At 37.9% G+C, this 21975-nt stretch overlaps 1 pseudogene; it reads right to left on the reverse strand.

Moving 5' to 3' along the window:
• Positions 1-20814: 20814 nt before the first annotated feature.
• LOC109248331 (40S ribosomal protein S23-like) lies at positions 20815-21286 on the reverse strand (annotated as a pseudogene).
• Between the last annotated feature and the right edge of the window lie 689 nt (positions 21287-21975).

Here is a 21975-nt window from a genome sequence, read left to right on the forward strand (position 1 = left end):
TACAAAATTGATTTGATTTAAACATCTGGCAGAATCTATGAAATTCCTCAGTATATGGTGAAATGAAAAGAGCATGAGCTTTGGAAACAGATAACCCAGGTCCAAATCCTTGTTCACCCTTGGGTGATCTTTGAATAACAGCTATTTTACCTTCATGTGATCTATAAAATCCCTAACCTGAAAAATGGAGGTAAAAACACTCTTCTTGGGGGGCCTAGATAGCTCCAGTTAAGTATCCAACTCTTGATCTCAGCTCAGGTCTTGATCTCAGGGTCATGAGTTCAAGCCCCACTTTGGACTCCACGCTGTGTGTGGAACTTACTAAAAAAAAAAAAACAAAAAAAAACTTTTCTTATTGTGTTGTGAATAGATTAAGATAATAATTTAAATAGCCAACAATAATGTATTATTTGTAAGAGAGTAGCTGTTATGTTAAGTGGACTTACCACAGTAAAATAAAAAATTTTTTAAAAGATAATAGTTTAAGAGAAATTGCTTATTGGGCATTTTATCTTGTAGGAATGAACTCCTCCAAAATAAGATAGGCATATATATCAGTAATTAAGAAAGAGAGTTGAAGCCTCAACAAAATGGTAGATCATTAATGTTTTACTAGGCAAATCTTGTAATCCCTTTTACATTTATGCTATCAGTGCCTCTTTCAAGCAACCTTGTAACCTTTGCTAACATGGTTACAGCCATGCTCAGCCTGCTTTCCTGAGATCTCCCCTCCTTTATTTGTCAACAAGCTTCAGGCCTTCCCCTAAAGAATACCAGGCCCTTTTTGAAGAAGGTGTAAAGGTGGTTTTTTTGTTTTGTTTTTTGTTCTCTGTTTTTTGTTTTGTTTTGTCTTGTTTAATTCTGAGTTTGTGGTAAGCACTTTCTATCCATTAACTCATTTAATCTCATGGGACACGTACTGTTGTTTTCTTTTTTCTTTTATGCTATCTTTCTTTTTTTTTTTATTGAGGTAAAACCGACAAATAACATTGTATTAGTCTCAGGCATACAACATAATAATTCAATATTTATATATATTGCAAAATGATCACCACAATGCCTAGTTAATAGATGAAAACTTTTTAAGATTTATTTTCTTAGCAATTTTCTAATATATTAATACAGTATTGTTAACTCTAGATGCCTTGCTGTGCATTACATCCTCACGACTTTTTTTTTTTTTTTTAGTTCATTTGCTTATTTTGAGAGAGACAGAGAGAGCTTGAACAGGGGAGGGGAAGAGAGAGAGAGGGAGAGAGAAAATGCCAAGCAGGCTCATGGGCAGAACCCGATGCAGGGCCTGAATTCACAAAACCGTGAGATCATGACCTGATCTGAAATCAAGAGACTGAGGCTTAACTGACTGAGCCACCCAGGCGCCCCTGACTTATTTATTTTTTAACCAGAAGTTTGTAGGTTTTTACTTTTAAGTAATCTCTACACCCAGTTGGGAGCTCAGACTTACAACCCCAAGATCAAGAGTCACATTCTCCATCAACCGAGCCAGCCAAGCACCACTGAAGTTTGTAGCTTTTGACTCTCTTCCCCTAGTTTGCCTGCCCTCACTCCCACTCCTCAGACAGGTACTGATTTTACACACGTTTTACAGACAGGCAGAAGTTGAAGCTTGGGTTGTTCAACACAGTAGTCAGCAGCACATGTGGCAATTGAGCACTTGAAACACGGCCTGTGTGGGGCGCCTGGCTGGCTCAACTGGGAGAGAATGAGACTCTTGATCTCAGGGTTGTGAATTCAAGTCCCATGTTGAGTATGGAGCCTATTTAAAAAAAAAAAAAAAAATGTGGCTCATCTGAACTGAGATACACAGATGAATACAAGCTATTCCATTAATGTTGGTTTACATTGGGGTGCCTGGGTGGCTCAGTTTGTTGAGGATCTGACTTCGGCTCAGGTCATGATCTCACAATTTGTGAGTTTGAGCCCTGCATCGGGCTCACTGCTATCAGTGCAGATGCTGCTTCAGATCCTGTGTCCCCCTCTCTCTCTGCCCCTTCCCTGCCGGCACTCTCTCCCTCAAAAATAAATAAATGTTCCAAAAAAATGTGTCAGGGGTGCCTGGGTGGCTCAGTCGGTTAAGCGTCCGACTTCGGCTCAGGTCATGATCTCGTGGTCTGTGAGTTTGAGCCCCGCGTCAGGCTCTGTGCTGACAGCTCAGAGCCTGGAGCCTGTTTCAGATTCTGTGTCTCCTTCTCTCTCTGACCCTCCCCCATTCATGCTCTCTCTCTGTCTCAAAAATAAATAAACGTTAAAAAAAATTTTTTTTAATAAAAAAAAATGTGTCTAAATGTGGAAAAATAAAACACAATCTTTAAAAAATATATATTGGTTTACATTAATTGCATGTTGAAATGATATTTTGTATATATTGGCTTAAATAAAATATTTTAACAAAATTAATTATACTTGTTTCTTTAACTTTCTGTAACTTGGCTACTATAAAAAATTTAAATTACTTATGTGTTTCATAAGTAATATGTGCCTCATAAGCTTCTATAGGACAGCACTGGCTTAAGCAATTTGCTCAAGATCACCCTGAGAGTGTCAGAGGCAGAGTCAGAACCAGGTGGTCTGGCCCCGGAGCATACACTCTTTATCACCGTGCTCTGAATCTGCATAAAGCACTCAATGCCTTTGGACACATAGTAGTACCACAAATTCAGTGAATGTGCATCCTTTGGTCTTTTTCCTTCTATGTTCTCTACTAATGTGTCCCCTTCCTACACCTCTGCTTCCTTCTAAACTACATATTAAGTAAGTCAGTCTAAAAAATAAAATAGCAATCTGTTAGATAGAGAGCCTATGTGGTACTGAAGTGATCTTCTTTTTGCTTTAATAGTTTTAAGATGACACAGTTATTTTATCCACAATGTGTGAAAAGCTAATGTCTAAGAATAGGCCTACAGGATACTGTGATCTATTTCTGAATACCATTGGGTCAACATTTATTATGTTTGAGGTATACCTGAATTTTCTAGCAAATTTCTCAATCATGGCATCATATGCTCAGAGCTGGGAATGATTTGGGATGAATCCCTCCATGATGCTCCCTGAAAATAGGTTGACAAGATATATCATTGCCTCTGTATGTGAAAATTATGGCTTGGTGTACATTTTTTGTTTTACAAACAGTTATGTTTTCAAGCTGATAATCCTGGGATGCCTGGCTGGCTCAGTCAGTAGAGCATTCGACTCTTGATCTCAGGGCAGTGAGTTTAAGCCCCACGTTGGGCGTCGAGCCTACTTTAAATACATACATTCATTCATACATACATACATTACTTATATATGTATATAGTCCTAAACTGAACAATTAAAATAACCATAATAATTATTATTACATTTATTACATCATTTACTGAGTGCTCATCCTTAGAAGACTGTTTTACAGATGAAAAGATTTAATATGTGTAAAGATTAAAACAGTGTTGGCACACAGTAAGTAGTCAATAAATGTTACCCATTATTATTGCAAAGTAATATTAAACTTTGACTCACTGGTGTATTTAGTCCTCAAGACTCCTGTAAGAGAGAAGTGAGTTTCAAAAAAGTTAAATAGGGGTCGCCTGGGTGGCTCAGTTGGTTGAACATCTGACTTCGACTCAGGTCATGATCTCACGGTTTGTGAGTTCGAGCCCCGCATCGGGCTCTGTGCTGAGAGCTCAGAGTCTGGAGCCTGTTTCAGATTCTGTGTCTCCCTCTCTCTCTGCCCCTCCCCTGCTCACGCTCTGTCTCTGTCTCAAAAATAAATTAAAAAAAAACAAAAAAGTTAAATAATTTGTCAAAGTTTATATAGTTGATGGAACAGCTGGATGACAAGACAAGCCATTTGACTCAGAGCCAATGCTTTTAACTGCTATGCTCTCATTCAATAAATGCCTTTCTGTGTGCTTTCGTAATTGTGCAATACCATAAGATTATCATTGAAAAAATTTTAAATATAGATAACAAGGTGAAAAAATAAAAAGTATTTATAATCCAACTGGCTCTGACCTAGTAACACCTTGATTAATTCTTCCAACTATTTTTCTACTGATTTAAAAAGTGCAACATCTAGGGCACGTGGCTGAATCAGCTGGTAGAGCATGTAACTCTTGATCTCAGGGTCCTGAGTTTTAGTCCCACATTGTGGGTGGAGATTCCAAAAAAGAGGGGGGCACCTGGGTGGTTCAATCAGTTAAGAGTATGACTCTTGGTTTCATCTGAGGTCATGATCTCACAGTTTGTGGGATCAAGGCCTGAGTCAGGCTCCACACTGACAGCACAAAGCCTGCTTGGGATTCTCTCTCTCCCTCTTTCTCTGTCCCTCCCCTGTTCACATGTGCTCTCTCTTTCTCATAAATAAATAATTAAACTTAAAAAATTATTTAAAAAACTGCATCTAATTTATTTAATTTAATAATATATTATAAATATCTTTTAAATGTGATTTTACAAAAAAAATTTAAAAAATTAAAAAATAAATGTGATTTTACGGCGTCTTTTTGCGACTGCATAGAATTCTATTATATTAGTAAATTATTATTCAGTTATTTATTTTTGATTATTCAGATTGTTTCTAATTTTTTATTTCATTATAACATATGTAAACTATGCTGTTATGTGTGCTTTTTTTTTCAATGTTTACTTATTTTTTTTTAATTTTTTTTTTAACGTTTATTTATTTTTGAGACAGAGAGAGACAGAGCATGAACGGGGAAGGGGCAGAGAGAGGGACACACAGAATCGGAAGCAGGCTCTAGGCTCTGAGCCATTGGCCCAGAGCCCGACGGGGGGCTCGAACTCACGGAGTGTGAGATTGTGACCTGAGCTGAAGTCGGACGCTTAACCGACTGAGCCACCCAGGTGCCCCTAATGTTTACTTATTTTTAAGAGAGAGACAGTACAAGCAGGGGAGGGGCAGGGAGACAGAGGGAGATACAGAATCCAAGGTAGGCTCCAGGCTCTGAGCTGTCAGCACAGAGCCTGATGTGAGGCTCAAACTCATGAACTTTGAGATCATGACCTGAGCCAAAGTCGGATGCTTAACCAACTGAGTCACCCAGGTGCCCCATGAGTACCATTATAGTTGAATATTTTTACCCCTTGTTAATTATGGCTTTCAAATGCATTTCTAGCACTTCAAAATATATTTTTTTACATATATATTTTGAAGCTTTAGATACATAACACAGATTTGAAAGAATTTACAAAATTAGACTCCCATGAGTGGTGAATAGAAGAGTAGCCTTTTCACCATATACTTATGAACAGTGTGCATTGATTTTTTAAAAATATATTTTGATACGTGAAATACTATATATTGTTTAGTTGATTTTTTTTTGATGACTAGGGAGGTTGAACTTACTCTTTCAAATTTTCATGTGTGCCTTTGCTTAGGAGAGCCTCCCAGAGATTGTTTTCCTCACTCTTATAAATATGTCTTTGTGATAATAAAAATAGCTGGTATTTGCTGAGCACATACTGTGTTTCAGACACTATGCCAAGTACTTTATAGATACCATCTGATTTAATTCCTACAAGACTACTAGTTACCTGCTATTACCATCCCCATTTCCAGATAAGAATACTGAAGTTTGAAGAGGTTAAGTTCATTGATCAAGATCACAAAGCCAGTGAAGAGCTGAACAATCTTGGAATATGTACATTAATAAGGATCATAATATTCGGTCCACCTGACTTGTCTGAAACAAATATATGGGACATGCTCTGTGGAACCAGTGTTTCTAGGTAATTGTTAAGACTGTAGCAAAGAAAAATAAACAAACAAACAAAAAAGACTGTAGCAAAGAGTTTGAAATCAAATCAGGTCCCCAGAAGTCCTATTCATAAAGATACAACCTCAGAAAATATCAAGCAATGACTACTACAATATTTCTTCTGTCATAAGCTATATGAAAACTATATAGGAAATTTATAATTTTCAATATAAATTAATGTTAACCAATATATCTATATATATATTTTTCAAAGTAGCTCTAGACCAAATGGAGCCTGAACTCATGACCCTGAGATCAAGAGTCACATGCTCTACTGAGATGGTCAGGCGCTCCTTAAAATGTTTTTTAAAATGCAATCAATCAAAATATTTCTAATTTGGAACACAAAGTGCATTATAGTTCTTTATATACCAGATGTCTAGTACCTCTCATTGTACAGCTCAGTTTAACACATTATCTTATAGCATGAGGACATTTTGGAACTTTTCAGCTTTCGAAACTGAAATTAAAGAAGAAATGAACTTAAGGTACCCTTATTACAAATCTTTGAGGTAATTCAAAGGGGAGAACCTATCATTAACCTTTTGATCATTAGTAATTGTGTTGTCATTTTCAAAAAATTAATTTTGTGTAGAGCAGAGAAAAAACAAGAAAATCCCTTGCCCTAATGGAGCTTACATTCTAGCCAGGGGGTTGGGAGGGGAGATAGATGTTGCAAATAAATATATATATTTCAGGTGGTTAAAGGGGCTGTGAAGAAGAAAAAGGAAGGTAAAGGCACAGAAAATGATGGGAGAATAATGGAGGGGAATAGTGCTGTTTTTAATAGAAGGATCTGGGAAGTCCCCTCTGTCCTGCTGGCATTTGCACAGGGACCTGAATGAAGTGATGGAGCAAAGCCTTGCAGTTATTTTGGGAAAGAACATTTCAGGCAGAGAGAAAAGCAGATGCAAAGGACCTAGGGCAGGAGCAAAAAGCTAATGTAACCAGAATGGAGTGAAAAGAGGTAGAAGAAGAGGTTAGAGGGAAGTGGGGCGGGGCCAGGTACAAAGGGCCTCATGGGCCACTGTAAAGACTTTTGATCATTTTGATTGACAGTGAAAATCACTGGAGGTTTCAGAGCAGAGGAGTTCTACATTCTGAGCCACACTCTTACTGCTTTTTAAGATTAGATCGTAGGCAGCAACCATGAAGGTAGGGAGGCCAGCTGAGACGTTATTGCACATGTTCAGTTGTGCAAGTATGGTAGTTTAGAATGGTATCATAGGTGACAATAAAGGTCAGATTTGGGTTGTTTATAAAGACAAGACTGACAAAATCTGAGAATGGTTTGGATGTGAAATGTGGAGACAAGAAAGCAGTTAAAGTGGCTTAAATATACAGGACTTTGTCTTATTTCATTTATTCATCTACTTGTTCATTCTTTTATAGATTTATTTATCCAGTATTTCCGCAAGCTGACAGAATGCCAATAAATGTGCTGGATGCTGGAAAGCAAGGAAAAGAAAACCTTTTAGCCTAGCAGATTTTAAAAGCATATTTTTCAATAACTTTTTTTTTTCCTGATCATGAAACTAATATCGGGGCGGCTGAGTGGCTCAGTTTGTTAAGTGTCCAACTCTTGATTTAGACTCAGGTCATGACTTCAGGATTCGTGAGTTCCAGCCCCATATTGGGCTCTGTGCTAACAGTGAGGAGCCTGCTTGGGATTCTCTCTCTCTGCCTCTCTTTCTGTCCCTTCTGTGCTCTCTCTCTCTCTCTCACTCTCTCTCAAAATAAGTAAAATAAACTGAAAAAAAAACTAATATTGATTGAAGATATTTTGAGAGAAAGAAGCAAAAAAAAGAAAAAATTAAAATCCCCATCAAGGTATTAAAGTCTTGAAATTTAAACATATATTCTTCCTTGAAATATTATTTTATTATAATATGAGGATTTCTTTAAGTTTTTTTTAATGTGTATTTATTTCTGAGACAGAGAGAGACAGAGCATGAGTGGGGGAGGGGCAGAAAGAGGGAGACACAGAATCTGAAACAGGCTCCAGGCTCTAAGCTGTCCGCATAGAGCCCGACATGGGCTCGAGCTCACAAACCATGAGATCATGACCTGAGCTGAAGTCGGACACCTATCGGGACTGAGCCACCCAGGTGCCCCTATAATATGAGCATATTAAACAAGGTTTCTTCCTGTCATTTAATATCTAATGTATGTATTGTCTAGAATACATGTAATGTCACATAGTTGGGATCATACTCTATACAGAGTTTTAAACCCAATATTTCTTCACTCAATATAGTTCCTTTGACATGTCATGTAAAGTCTTTCAAAAATATTATCTTTAATGGCTACATCTTATTTCATCTTATGAGTATACCAAAATTTTCTTGACCATTCCCACATATCTGACTTATTTTCTTTGGGAAAAAGAATCCTGGAAATGGAGTTTTTAGATCAAAGGACCAAAATTTCTTGAAAGTTCTTCAAGAAATTGTTAAGCAGTTCTCTTGAAAATGTCAAGTATAGTCTACGGCCATACCACCCTGAACGCGCCCGATCTCGTCTGATCTCGGAAGCTAAGCAGGGTCGGGCCTGGTTAGTACTTGGATGGGAAAATGTCAAGTATATACCTATCAGCAACATATGATCACTTTTTTCTCTTTGGACCCTTGTCAGCAGAGTGGTAAATTTTTTAAAGGTTCTATTATTTTTGTTTTTTAAGTAATCTCTACACCTAATGTGAGGCTCAAACTTACAACCCTGAGATCAAGAGTTGCATGCTCTACTAAGTGAGCCAGCCAGGAGACCCAAGTAGTAACTTTTTTAATTGCCAATTTTTTCAGTAAAGAAAAAAGTAAAAGATTTTCCATTGTCGGGGCGCCTGGGTGGCTCAGTTAGTTGAGTCTCTGAATCTTGATTTCAGATCAGGTCATGATCTCACCATTCATGAGTTCAAGCCCTGTGCTGGGCTCTGATAGCTCAGAGACTGCTTGGGATACTCTTTCTCCCTCCCTATCTCTCTGACGTCCCCTGTTCACACGTGTGCTCTCTCTCTCTCTCTCTCTCTCAATCTTTCAAAATAAATAAACATTAAAAAAAAAAAAGATTTCCATTGTTGCTTTACTTTTCATATTTGAATACTTTAAAATGTTTAAATATTAGGCATACTTACGTATCATAGTTTACCTGCCATTTACTTTTGTGTTCACACCCTTCATGGGGGTTTCTTGGGGTGTGCAGGAGCAATTCTGAGACAAAGTTAACTGGAGATTAAGAAGACTGGGGACCTCCTGGGGCTAAAGATACTCTGGCAAGTGTAATGAGGTTAAAGTCTGTTCTTCAACTTCTTTGATCTGGGACCTTGGTAGCTTACTCAAGGATGGCTCAAGCTACCCAAACTCACATGCTATAAATATAATATTTTTTTAAGATTTTATTTTATTCTACACCCAAGGTGGGGCTCAAACTCACAACCCCAAGATCAAGAGTCACATGCCTCATGGACTGAGCCAACCAGGCATCCTAATTCACTTATTTTAAATAAAGTGTATAGTTCACTAGTGACTGAATATATGTGTCTTATTTGCAAATCACTCTTTTCCTATTGACGAGCTATCTGGTTAATCAGTTTAACAATAAATTCAACAAGTACACATTAAGTGCCTATTATCTGCAAGTTAATGCAGTTAAATAATGAGCAGCTTGTGGTTTTTCCCCTCAAGGTCTTTATAGTCCTATGGGGAATAACAGATTCCATTTAATTATAACATAACAAAATGAAGGAATCACAAAGAAAAGACATGAGAAGGTTGTTTGCTGAGCACAAATGGGGAAGGGAACTTAGTTGGTATTTAACTAAACCATTGTGGAGTATCCCCCAGAGAGCGTAACTTTCTAGTGTGCCTCAAATACATGTCTCTCCCCTTTGAGGTCTGTTGGGTCAACCCGAAATATTGGCCTTTTCCTGATAATACCGCTATAGCCAATGCATTGCAATGTCACTCTTTGTTCTTCAATGTCCTTTCTATAGTACTTTTAAGTTTAAAGTTTTGAGTGTTTTATCAAAGTGCTGACCACATCTAGAGGGCAGAACCAAATTATCACCTTCATGGCCTTGGCAATTTTACCTTCATGGTCCCCTTATAAATATTGAAACTATAGTGAATAACTGTGCTGTATAAAGGCAAACATATATTATGTGTTAAAATATAAAATATTTTTTTGAACCTGAAAGTCATTTTTCCTTCTGATTTTAAAATAAATTAAAACATTTTCTTAAGCCCAACAGAATACTGTGGCCTGCATATGTGATGTCTGCTGTGCCTATACCAAATCATTAATTTCCTCAATAGCCAGTTTCTACTCAGGGAACTTTCTTGAACACAGTCAACCCAACTTGTAGGTATAGATACCTATTAGCCTTAACCAAAGAGAAAGACTCTTCTCTACCTTCAGCATGCCATATGCCCAGTCATTTAAAGAAGGTTTGATGTGGGACATCTGGCTGGCTCATTTGGTGGAAGATGTGACTCTTGATTTTGGTGTGAGTTCGAGATTACTTAAGAAAAAAATCTTTTTATTTTTTTAATTTTTTTTTAAAGTTTATTTATTTCTGAGACAGAGAGAGACAGAGCATGAGTGGGAGGAGGGGCAGAGGGAAAGGAGACAAAATCCAAAGTGGGATCCAGGCTCTGAGCTGTCAGCACAGAGTCCGACGGGGGGGCTCAAACCCACAAACTGTGAGATCATGACCTGAGCCGAAGTCGGACGCTCAACTGACTGAGCCACCCAGGTATCCGAACCCCCCCCCCTTTTTTTTTTAAAGGTTTGATGAATGAGCAAATGAAAGAAATTGGGTGAGTTGGTAAGAATGGCCCTCATTCATTGGGACATATGTTGTGTTAGATGCTATACTAAGCACTCCATTACTAATACTTAAATAATCCTGTCAGATAGGTACTATCCTCTTGTTGCTTCTGCCTAGCCCAGACTTGTTCTCACATAAAGTAGCCCCTCTTGCTCTGTGGTTATTTTTTGAGTGGCAATTTTGTAGATGATTTTGCCCTTTAAAAAGCAAACTACATTTATAAAAATGTTTTAATTTTTGTATATATAAAATAAGGGGAAATCATCCATTATAACACTTCCCTAAAGCTAACATTAATACTTTGTATATTCCTTTCCTAGTAATTTGTAAGATGCATGCATATTTTTACATAATGAAATTATCAGGGATAACCCATTGTCTATATGGCATATTCAGTTTTACCTTTTGTCTGCATGATAATCAAAAGTAGCATGTTTAAAAAAAAGTAGCATGTACAATGGTTGTACAATACAAAGTATCTACATCCCAATTTCAGTAACTATTCCCCTTGCATCATCTTCCAATTCTTCCTTGTTATAAACAGCACTTAAGAATGAATGAATGAATGAATGAATGAATAAGTAAGTAAATAAATAAATAAATAACACTTAAGGAGTGTTTCTTTTTTTGGATTATATTATAGATGATAATTTCTTTCTTTCTCTCTTTCTTTCTTTCTGTCTTTCTTAAGATTTTATTTTTAAGTAATCTTTACAACTAATGTGGAGCTTGAATTTACAACCCTGAAATCAAGAGTAGAGCATGCTACTAATAATTTAGAGCATAATCTAAAATTATGATCTAAGGGATGCCTGGTTGGCTCAGTCATTAGAACATGTGGCTCTTGATCTTGGGGTCATTGAGTTCTAGTCCCATGTTGGGGAGAGAGATTACTTAAAAAAAAAAAAATGAATATTTAGTCTAATCTCATGAAATGTATTTTAATTCTATTTCTCTATTCAGTATCTATGTGACTAAAACAAGAATTTAACTGAATTTGGTGAACATAAAATTTTATGGAGGCCTAAGCTTTTAAATTCTCACTCAAAAATCCCACAAGAACAACCTTCTCAAATTATTTGATTGATATAGAAAAATATAGTTATTTAAAAACTTATATTACTATGGCTTTACTGTTATTTCCTATCAAAAGTAATACACTTATTTAAAAATTTTTAGAAATACAGAAAGAAAGAACTAGGAAAAACAGCTTATTCATTGTCCCACTACACAATCACTGTCATGGATAGACTATTGGTAAATTTCCTTCCATTTATTATTTTTTTTAATGCTTAGATTACTTTAAAAAAATTATTTGTATTCCTACTACAAATACAATTTTTCATCCTGACTTATTCATTTGACATTTCCCCACACAATTAAGCAGTTTTCATAAAAATACTTTTTTTTTAATGTTTACTTATTTATAGAGAGGGAGAGAGACAGAGTGGGAGCAGGGAAGGGGCAGAGGGAGAGGGAGACATGTAATCTGAAGCAGGCTCCAGGCTCTGAGCTGTCAGCCCAGAGCCCCACATGGGGCTCAAACTCACAAACTGCGAGATCATGGCCTGAGCGGAAGTCGGATGCTCAACCAACTGAGCCACCCAGGTGCCCCATAAAAACACTTTTTTAATGAAAATAATGTTCTATGGATTTACTTGGATATCAATATGATTTATATTTGACTATTGTTAATCCATCCATCAGAGTTTAATTAGGTTAATCTATCAAGTTAAGCAGCCTTTAGTCTTTCTTCAGCATCCCATGTCCACTGAACAGACTCTCCCAAAAAGCGGAGGTATGTTTGCAGAAGCCTCCATGCTATATTTTTCTTAACTATTCGCCCATTATTTTGAGTTTTCTTAATTCTATCTTGGTTCTACATTTGTCCTTACATAGTCTTTGTTAGTTTTATTTGTTATTTTTCACTAACAAATTTATTTGTTAGTTTTCACTTTTAATATGTCGATAAGTCATCATACATGCATAGTAACTATAATCTTCATCTTCCTTATTAAAAAGGCAATACCTAATCACTTAAAAAAAAAAGAACATTATAAAACAGACAAGGAAAAAGAACTACAAACACTGCAATCCAGACAACAGTACTAACTCTTAGCATATAACTTTCTACATCTTTTTTTTTAAATTTTTTAAATGTTTATTTATTTTTGAGACAGAGAGAGACAGAGCATGAACGGGGGAGGGGCAGAGAGAGAGGGAGACACAGAATCGGAAGCAGGCTCCAGGCTCTGAGCCATCAGCCCAGAGCCGGACGTGGGGCTCGAACTCACGGACCGCGAGATCGTGACCTGAGCTGAAGTCAGACGCTTAACTGACTGAGCCACCCAAGCGCCCCTCTACATCTTTTTTTTTTTTTTTTTTTTAGGTATATGCATGTGTATGTATGTGCCCCTTGCACTTCATCTGCACTTATCTATGTTATTTGCCATTAACAGTGAAGAAAAAACTACTTTTTCATCTTGGAAAACACACACACACAAAAGCTGTATCCTTGGACTGAAGTTTCATACTCTTGTGATGTTTTTTTCAAAGGGATTTAGGGAGTCCTACCTATTTAGTTCAGGGAACAGAAAACACCAAGTGAGAGAAGGTTGATACTGGATGTAAAAGAAAATAGAAACAAATAAGTCAAGGTCAAAGAAAAAGAACAGGTTCAGAGGCCCCAGATCCTCAGCTGCTGTTGCTTCTCATCTTGCACCTGGCCTCCTGCCGAACACCAAGTGCCTGCCCTTGACTTCCCTCCTCCCTCCTGCCCTTGAGGAGACACACATTAAGACATGAGGAGCCTAAACTCCCAGTCTCCTGTGCTAACCCTACAATGCACACGCCCATGACACTCCAGCTGGTACTGAGTGATTTCGTAGTTTCTAGTGATTGGCATTGCCTTAGGGGACTTCCTTGTGTTTTGACAACATTGGTATCTCAATAAAAGATCAAAGAAGAAATCTCTTGCCACAGGAATACACAATTCAAATAGGTTAATTATGTAAAATGTTCCATAGAATAATGGATACATATATGGGCTGTATGCTTGATATTTACATTCTATTTTATAAAATGTTACCACCTGTGTTGACAAAACATGAGCTTCAATGTCAGCTGAATTTGAAATCTTACTCCTGACTTTGCCACTTATAAGTTATAAGAACTTCATCAAGGATCTTAATTCTCCAAGCTTCAATTTCCTTAGACGAAATGTAGTAATAATACCTAACTAAAAATTTAAGTTTTATATGAAATAACATATTCAAAAAGACAAATACAAGGCCAGGCAAATAGTTTCTTAAACCTTTATTCCTTATCACAGCTAGAATGGTGTCTCGTGTATTTGTTGCAATTGAATTAAATAGATGAGCACACCACATAAACATGAGTTTAATTCTCTGCCAGCATAGGCATCTGAGAAGTTTTGCAAAGTTGAGAGAGAGCTCCTTGGTCTTCTGGTGCTGCAGAAGGGTGCCCAACACTGCCATTTACTTATACATGTACCATGTTAAGAATCTACTTGGGTGCATGTCAAAGAAAAGAAAGAGACTGAGAATTTGAAAGAGTGGCCAGTAGGAAGGACACAGACCCAGGAATTTTCCACCATGTTGCCATAGAGCTTGCCCTACTGAATCGACACAAAGTTACATAGGACTTTGCATTAGCCATCAGCTTCAGAGATTCTCAATATAAATCTGATTCAAGCAGAGAATTTAAAGAATTTAGGAAGAAAAGAGAAATAATTGCCCTGCACTATCCTAGAAAGAAATTAAGATTAAAAAGGACAGAGCCATGAATTTGCATTGAATGGATATGAAGAGCTAAGAGTTGGTCAGCACTTTTTTTTTTTTTTTTTTGATGAGTTAGGAATGATGGGTTTCCCTTAATGATGGGTTTCCAGTAAGAATAGTGTTTCTGGAAAAATGTAATCTGAAACTTTTCTCTTTATTTCCTATTTTACCTCTTCTGACTGAAAGAGTAGTTTAGTTTCTACATCACCAGCAAAATTCAGGGCACTGGATGACTGATCTTGTCTGTAGACAGAGAATGAGAGAAAATGAGGTGTTTTCATAAAGAAGACACTTCCTGCCTAAAAATATCTATCGCTAAAATTCTATTTTAGAATCTCCTTTAAAATGCTTATCATAGTGCCTGTGCTTATTAATCGTTCAATATATGTTGGCTATTTCTATCATCATTATAATACACATAATATTACATATTGTCATTACTTTACCTCTACAGGGTTGTAGTCCCGGAAAGGATAGTACTTTAAGATGTTTTAGACCACATTATTCTGCTCCAAACCTTCCAGTGGCTTCTCATCTCCCTCAGAATCAAAATAATTTTTTTTTTTTTTGCAGCAATCCCCAAGGCTCTATATCATCTGACGTCCACCTCCACGCTTGGCCTCATCTCCTGCCTCTCTCTCCCGTATTCATTCCACACCATCCAGGCCAGGCTTCTTGTTGTTACCTCAATATCTGAGGCACATTCCCACCATAGGGCCCTTGCATTTGCTCTTCCTCGGCTTGAAAGGTGGATTGCTCTCTGTCTCACATCTTTTAGGTCCTGACTTAAATGTCATCTTCTCAGTAAGACCAACCCCTGAGTGTCCTATTTAAAATTGCAGTATCTGCATACACACCACCCATTTGAACTCCCTATCTCCTTTCCTGGCTTTATTTTTCTACATAGTGTGTATCATAATCTAACATAGTGTGTGCATGTGTGTGTACATTTATATATAAATAAATATAAATGTTTTATATATGTGTGTGTATACATATACACATACACATATATATACATATACATATACATATACATATACATATACAGCTATTTCCCTTCACTGGAATGTAAGCTCAGCCAAGCCAGATATATTATTTTGTTGCTGATGCTTAGCCCCAAAAGGCTGTATAATAAATATTTGCTGAATTAATACATGAATCATATACATTGCTATTTGTAATGAAAAATCTAAGAAAATATTTTAATAAAAGTACAATCATGAAAGGAGGCATGAAATCAGATGGACACCACCCAAGAAGGTGAAGGACAGAGAATGGAACAGGTTTTCGTTTTGTTTTGTTTTTTAATTTTAGAGAGCGAGCACGTAGTGGGGGAGAGGGCCAGAGGAAGAGAAAGAGAAAGAGACACAGAGAGGGAGTCCCAAGCAGTCTCCACACTCAACAAGGAGACCAACGTGTGGCTTGATTTTGTGAACCATGAGAGTTCATGCCAAAATCAAGAGTTGGATGCTCAACCAGCTGAGCCATCCAGACATCCCAAGAATGGGACAGTCTCGGACCCTGAAGATTAACCTGTCTACTTGATCACTTTGCAGAAGGCCAACCCTCTTCAGTGGGCCAGAAACAAGACTGCATTAATCCTGTCAATAGAGGAAAACCCAACCTTAATCTCAGAAACTCCACTGCTGTATTAAAACCCTTTTGTGGTCACTTCTCATATATGTTAATAGATCTCTCCTCTTCCTCTAAGGGTACTAAAACCAACTAAACAAGCAAAAAATTTCAAGGGCTTAGAAGGGAATGACTAACTAAATATAACCACATTGTACTGTAAAAAATAAAGACTGCCAAAATAAGAGCCTATCAACAAGGAACACATTACGTTGTTCCTGGTTTCAACTTTGAGATAGGAAAGTTAAAGAAACTAAGGTTAACAATTCTCTATTTTGCATATAATAATCAGAAATTTTAAATAATTGGTATTTGGCTCATCCTTTCAAAGTGCAACCTGGATATTTAAAGGCAGGGACTACGTGACTCTGGGCAAAAATATACCGTATCACATTGGAAGCTTGGTATGCCTTCCCAGCTGCTGCAAGAACATTTGTCATGTGCTGACAGCATTCTCACTTCTGAGGGTATGCATAGTCTCAAACAGTAGCTGCAGCCTCTGCTTCGGTTTGGGTGTCTTTGTGAAATCAATTTTCAATAACCCTGTGAGAGCAGAACATAAGGAAGGTCTTAAGTCCCCTCCCACCTTTTGAAACCATTTCAAAGTTAAGTATATAATCAGAAGAGGTTACCTTTCAATGATATGCAGGTTGGGGGCAGAAGTGTGGTGAAACCAAACACTTCTTCAGGGCTGCACAGTGTCTCATGCCTCTGGGATTAAACATCAGCTTTGGGTGTCGACTAAAGCAGAGTCATCAAAAACTTGCTCTGATTTATATGATTATATGATTTATATGATTAAAACTTAATCATAGCTTTCTCTTTCTTGCCATAGGTAAGTTAGAGGGTGGTGGTGTTTTTTTCATAGAAGCCTTGGGGAAGGAAAATTAAGTAGAAAGAGAGAGGGGCTATGTTGGATGGACGCAGACCATAGGTTAGTTTACAAGGGAATATGATATGGGCTTAAGCAAGTAGAAGAAGCCGTATGATATGCAAAAATTAGCTGTACAAGGTAATCTGATTAGTGTCAGATAATCATGAAGACAGTGGTCCTCAGAGAGCCATCTGAACCAGCAGCATCAGCATCATCAGGGGACTCGTTGGAGATGCAAATTCTCAGACCTATCCCAGACCTACTGGATCGGAAACTCTGGAGGTAGAGAGTTTAACAAGCCCTCCAGGTGATGCTGATGCAATCCTAAAGTTTGAGAACCACCGAACCACAGGATCTCGTGCCCTAGTGCAGAGATTCTCCAACATTAGTGAGCATCAGTCACCTTTAGGTAGATCACAACTGCCAATGCCCTGCACAGGATATGTTCTTCGTCAGTTCTTGTGGACTTGTGGACAACAGGAAAGGAGGGATGGGGGTGTATTCCCTTAAACTGAAGAAGCAGAACTATTTAACTTCCATCACTATCTCTTACTTTTTGTTTTTTGTTAGACTCAAATTTATAGAACAAAAGTTAATCTCTAACACCAATTACCATGTATGAAATAAATGTACCTAATATTTTACAGGGTCGAAATCAGTATATATACTGTTTTGTGATACAATTTTTATTTTATTTTACTTTGTTTATTTGTTCATTTATTGATTTATATTTAAGTAGGCTGTACGCCCAACGTGGGTGGTTGAACTCAAGACCCTGAGATCAAGAGTTACATACTCTATCTTTTAAATTTTTTTAATGTTTATTATTTAGTTTTTGAGAGAGACAGAGACAGAGACAGAGCATGAGCAGGGGACAGCAGAGAGAAAAGGGAGACACCAAATCCAAAGCAGGCCCCGAGCTGTCAGCACAGAGCCCGACGCAGGGTTGGAACTGACAAACTGTTAAGATCATGACCTGAGACCCAGTCGGACACTTAACCAACAGAGCCACCCAGGGGCCCCGAGTTTCATGCTCTATTGACTGAACCAGCCAGGTGACTTTATTTATTTATTTTTAAAATATATTTATGTTTACCTTTATCTATAAAGCATTAGAGTCTATTGCTTTTTTTTTCCACTTGGTTTATGTGCACACTTTCATGTATGTTTATCCCATGTGCTTGTTACTTTTATGCTTTACAATCTTTCTTTGTATTTCCTTTTCCCTGGCTTATAAATATTGAACAATTAACTCTGATATTTATGACAAGTAGTGGCAATAGCATTGGAATCAGTTAGTGCTACCAGGTGCTAAGTTCAATTCAAATAACAAAGAAAGAATCAGTCCCAGTTCTGTAGAGACAGCAGTCACATGAAGTAATTTAAGGAAATTAACAAGGACCACAGTAAGAAGCACCTCAGAGTTTAGATGATTGGGGAATATGCAGTAAAGAAGTGATCAGTCTCCAAGACTCCTTGGAGAAAATTAAGTTTTGGATCAGCACTGAGAGGAAGTGATGGATATAGATTGGCAGAGAGTGGCAAAGCCATTCCACATTTAAAGAATGGCTTTTCCAAGGGCCCACAGAGAGGAACTAGCAAGTCATGTGCTGGGTGCTATCTGCCAATTAACTTGGCTCAAGAAGAAGGTCATGTTAGGAAATAACAAAAGATGAGGTTGAGGAGTTGACAATGAGCCCAGAATGCTAAGCTAAGAGATATAGTAACCAGTAAACAGGAAATCTTGATAGATTCACAAATGAGGCAGTGATGTGATAAAACTATTAAAAAAAAAAAAAAAAGGTTGACATCCCAAATGAGTATTGATATAGAAGTAAAATCCACAAGTTTTCATAGCTGGCAGTGTAAGCCATTTAAAACAAGAATTATTGTAAGATGTAAAATAATTTGCACTATTATGCCTCTCTTCCTTTGTTTGTATACTTCAGGTGCTTTCACAACTCTCTGTCCTATTACCTCCAGCATCACCGGGTAAAATAGTTCCATTGTAAGTTTGTGCTAGGAAGAATAGCCTTTGACTGATACTCCGAATCCTGTCATGCAAAAGTAGTTCAAGTTTTCCTGAGTCAGTCTTAACACTGTATTTCTGAAGTACTTTTCTGATCCCCTTCCACCTACATTGAGCTCTAAAGCTGCATTGCTTAACCTTAGTCAACCCAGCGAAGCCCTCGCTTGTATATGCTTTGCAAACCCTGTTAGCTTCATTTAATGCAATTGCATCTCTACTCACATTTCACTGCCTTTGACTGGAGCAGTAACAGGGCTGAAAATAGCTCTTAAAAATCTTAATATTTTAGATATGCCAAATACATTAAATAAAAGTGAAAGTGTGATGCTACACTGTCCAGTTCTAATCCTGAATTCTATTTTTGTTTTTAATTTAAAAATCCTACATATATGAGAAGCCATCTATAATTGAGCAGTAATTGTTCACTCTGGGGTCCATATAACTCCAGGATACCTTAGTGAATTCAGTTTTTTTAAATTTTTTAAGATTTTATTTTTTTAATTAAAAATGCTTATTTATTTTTGAAAGGGAGAGAGAGAGAGAGGGAAAAAAAAGAACAACAACATGTGCAAGAAGGCGAGTGAGTGGGTGAGGGCTCAGTCTCATAAACCGTGAAATTGTGACCTGAGCCAAAATCAAGAGTTGGATGCTTAACCGACTGAGCCACGCAGGCACAACCGACTGAGCCATGCAGGCGTCCCATAAGATTTTATTTTTAAGTAATCTCTACACCCAACGTGGGACTTGAACCTACAACTCGAAGATCAAGAGTGGCAGGCTCCTCGGACTGAGTCAGCCAGAGACCCCCACAGGTAGTGAGTTTAAAATCAAGGGCAGAGCTGATGGATAATGAATTGGTGAGGGAATTTTGCCAAGGCTCGATACCCTGCGGAGTGATGATTTCCAAATGAAACGTTTTCAAACCTGTTAAGGACTCTGAGAGCTAGGCAGAGCAAAGTATTGAAGAGCAGAACCCATAGGTTTGGTTCAACGTGTTTAAATAGTTTTTTGGCCCAAACTGTTTCAAGTACTGAGAAATGAGGTCTGAGGTTTGGGAGAGTAAGTCATTGGGATGGTGAGAAAAAAATGGTAAATACTTCCTATGTGATATAAACCAAAGAAAGTCACTAGGCAGATTCCTAGATAACAGATGATTGTCATTCATGTATTTTCTTCGATGTTTCCACTATTCCAGTATCTCTTATAGAGTCCTACGGTCCCATCAACCTTGGTGGAGTCAAGAAAATCCATGCATTTCCCTGAAATAAAAAATCCTACAAGCTCAGAAAGGAGAGAGGGAGAAAAAGGAGAAAAGTAAAGAAGAGGGAGAAGAGGAGAGAAAGGAGAGTGTGATAATTTAATTTATATGGGAAAGTCTTAATTGGGAAACAGGAATATACTCTTCCCAGGCTTCATTTTCCAAATTCTTTTCTGAGTGTGAACATTGAGCCACACTTGTGTGTGATTTAGCACTTAAAGGTTCATTTGGGGTGCCTGGCTCGCTCAGTGGGTAGAGCATGTGACTTCTTGATCTCTGGTTGTGAGTTTGAGCCTCACTTTCGGTGTAGACATTACTTAAAAATAAAATCTTAAAAAAAACCAAAAGGTTTAGGGCACATGGGTGGCTTAGTCAGTTAAGCATCCAACTTTGGCTCAGGTCATGATCTCATGGTTTGTGGGTTCCAGCCCCACGTCGGGCTCTGTGCTGACAGCTCAGAGCCTGGAACCTGCTTTGGATTCTGTGTCTCCCTCTCTGCCCCTCCCCCACTCACACTCTCTCTGTCTCTCAGAAATGAATAAATGTTAAAAAAAATTTTTTTAAAAGATTCACTTGTTTTTTTGTTGTTGTTGTATATGAAAATTTATTGTCATGTTTTCATCATCAAAACTTAAGATCTTGGTCTTTCCTTCTTGCCTTTGTATAAGGCCAAAAGAGAGAGACGTTGGCTACTTTGACGACCTTAAGGCAAACTCCAGGAAAGTCACCAACAGCATGACCTTTGCAACCAAATCCAGAAACCAGAACCTCACCGTTTTCCTCAATAAAATTCAAACAACCATCATTGGGTACAAAGGCGGTGATTTTCTTGCCATTCTTGATCAGCTGGACTCTGACACACTTCCTGATGGCAGAATTTGGCCGTTTGGCTTCAACCCCTACTTTTTCCAGCACAATTCCTTTTGCATGGGAAGAGCCTCCAAAATGGTTGGCCTTCAGGACTCTGCCCAAATTGGCTTTCTTGGACTGTTTATTGTACCACTTCTGATCTCATCAGTGGCTACAGAGCTTCCTGGCAGTATGAAGACCACGACACTTGCCCATCCTGCCAGCACCATGGGCTTGAGCAAAAGCAAGATTCACTTGTCTCATGACATGATCTTCACATACATCTGTGTCCATTGGAAGGAACAGGGACTGCTTCTAATAATGGGAAAATTGGCTCTGTTGAACTTAATTAATTTTTCTTTTTTAACATGTATTTATTTTTGAGAGACAGAGAGAGACAGAGAATGAGTGGGGGAGGAGCAGAGAGAGAGAGAGGGAGACACATAATCTGAAGCAGGCTCCAGGCTCTGAGCTGTCTGCATAGAGACTGACATGGGGCTCAAACTCATGAACCGTGAGATCATGACCTCAGCCGAAGTTGGACGCTTAACCGACTGAGCCACCCAGGTGCCTCGAGAATTAATTTTTCTACTGAGGCATATTCCTGGGGGATTCTTTTTCCCTAGGATAAATTTGACTACTAGTGGTGTTTCTCCTAGGTGTTGGCTTTAGCACCTAAATCTAGCATCTGGGATAACTCCATTTGTCCTGTGACTTTGGATAAGTAATTGAACAACTCAGGGCTTCTGTTTCTGATCTGTAACATAAGCAGTAATTTACAAGATGATGCTTGTGTGTCTTTTTTGCACATGATTATTCCAAATGCAGCCTTCCTTTCTCAGACCTATCTATCCCTGCCTCAGAAAGAGTCTGAACTTTTAGAACTATCAATAAAATATTTAACCTATTGAACCCCATCCTCAGGTTC

The sequence above is a fragment of the Panthera pardus genome, unplaced genomic scaffold (assembly GCF_024362965.1).
Source record: "Panthera pardus isolate Hobbes unplaced genomic scaffold, ASM2436296v1 HiC_scaffold_13, whole genome shotgun sequence".
Lineage (NCBI taxonomy): Eukaryota > Metazoa > Chordata > Mammalia > Carnivora > Felidae > Panthera > Panthera pardus.